Source organism: Crocuta crocuta, unplaced genomic scaffold, assembly GCF_008692635.1.
Source record: "Crocuta crocuta isolate KB4526 unplaced genomic scaffold, BGI_CrCroc_1.0 scaffold851, whole genome shotgun sequence".
NCBI lineage: Eukaryota > Metazoa > Chordata > Mammalia > Carnivora > Hyaenidae > Crocuta > Crocuta crocuta.
Window position 1 is genome coordinate 30329 of NW_027530525.1, and position 2345 is coordinate 32673.

Sequence of the window (2345 nt, forward strand, 5' to 3'; positions counted from 1 at the left end):
GGTGCACTGGTTTGGATTCCCACCAATAGTGCAAAAGGGTTCCTCTGTCTCCACATCCTCACCAACATCTGTTGTTGCCTGAGTTGTTAATGTTAGCCTTTCTGACTGGTGTGAGGTGTGTCTCATTGTGGTTTTGATTTGTGTTTCCCTGATGATGAGTGAAAACATACATTTTCTAATTAATTATTTAAATCTAAAAATAAAATTATATTAGAAGCAGAATAGAAGAACAATTTTTTTATAAGTGAGAGACTGAATATTCAACGGACAATGACCTGACCATACATGACAATAGAACTGGGACCCACAACCTCGCAGTAAGCACCCCAGGAAGCCAAACCCCAGCTTCCAAAGGCATCTTCAGGACTTGATCAATGACTGCCAGCCTCCCTATTTCCCCCTCCCCACCAAGAAAAATCCGAATATGCTCCTCAAACCAATCAAATAAAATGCCCTGTTTTAGTTAGCCTGCTTCCAGCTTTCCCATGCCAACACCTTCCAATCAAAGAATATCTAAAGTCTTCCCTTTTGTTCACTGTAATGCTTTTTCACACATTAGAGACTTTTAGTTTCTGCCAAACATAAGTAATGGTGGCTGACACCTTTGTTCTAACAAGCTCTGAATAAGTAGCCTCTATTTCCATTTAAGCTTTTTGTGTGGAAGGCCTTTAAAAATATAATAACAGTGGCTTCTGGGTGGCTCAGTTGGTTAAGCATCTGATTCTTGATTTCGGCTCAGGTCATGATCTCATGACTCCTGGGATCTAGCCCAATGTCTAGCTGACATTGATCTAGTTGACAGTGGGGAGCCTACTTGGGATTCTCTCTCTTCCTCTCTCTCTGCCCCTCCCCCCTCAAAATAAATAAATTTAAAAGAATAAAAATATAATAACAAAGGCATAAACAATTAAGGAAAACTTTAACCTTATAAGGTTAACAATCAAGGAAAACCTTGATAGATTTGACCACCTGAAAATGTGCACTAGTTTCATGAGGGCTTAGGGACACATGCACTCTTTCCTGCTCTTGTTGAGTGTAATGGTAAAAAACGTTCCAAAGAGCAACTTGGTAAATTGTTTAAAAATAAAAATGTTTGGGGTATTTCGGTGACTCAGTCAGTTGAGCCTCCAACTTCAGCTTAGGTCATGATCTCGCAGTTAGTGATTTCGAGCCCCGTGTCAGGTTCTGTGCTGTTAGCTCAGAGCCTGGAGCCTGCTTTGGATTCTATGTCTCCCTCTCTCTCTGCCATTTCCTGCTCATGCTGTCTCTCTCTCTCTCTCAAAAATAAATAAACATTAAAAAAATGTAAAACTTCTGTGATTCAAAGGGCAACATCAAGAAATTGAAGAGACAACTCACCAAATGGAAGACAATTTTTGAAAGTAATATAACTGATAAGGAACTTATATCTAGAACATATAAAGACCTGTTGCAACTCAATAAAAAACCCCAGATAACCCAATTTTACATTGGGGGTTTTCAGGCTTTTTAAAATTGAAATATATTTGGGGGTGCCTGGATGGCTCAAAAGTTATGAAAAGTTTAAGGCTTCTTGATACACATAAGCTAAAAATTAACTATGTTCTTAATTATAAAAGTTTCAGAAAAACATAAACATATATAATGTAGAAAATAGATCTGTATGCTGAATATTATTAAATTTTTCTATGCTTAATTCATACACACAGTTTCTATTTTAATGGAATTATACCATGTATATTATTCTGCTACTTGATTTTTCTGCTTAAAAGTACATTCTCAAGCACATTCCCATGTCAGTATAGATAGAACTACTTATGCATTTTAATGGTTGCATCTTATTCTACTCTATTTTTAATTAATTAATTTTTTTGAGAGCAGGAGAGCACAGGTGAGTGAGGAACAAAGAGAGAGAGAGAGAGAGAAAGAGAGAGAGAGAGAAGCAGGGCTCATCTGATGCAGGGCTCAAGCTCACTCAGTGCAGGTCTGGAACTCAAGAACCGTGAGATCATGACCTGAGCAGAAGTCAGATGTTCAACCAACTGAGCCATCCAAATGCCCCATACTCTTTATTTTTTTAGTGTTATTTATTTATTTTTGAGAGACAGTGAGAGCACAAGTGGGTGAGGGGCAGAGAGAGAGGAAGAGAGAGAATCCCAAGCAGGTTCTGTACTGTTCACAGAGCTCGATGTGGTGCTCAAACTCATGAACTGTGAGAACATGACCTGATCTGAAATGAAGAGTCAGATGCTTAACCCATTGAGCCACTGAGCCGTCTCTCTACTCTTTAGATTTAGCATATTTTACTTAATCAACCCCCAATGATTAACATTAAAAATATTCCATACTTTTATTACTAACTTACA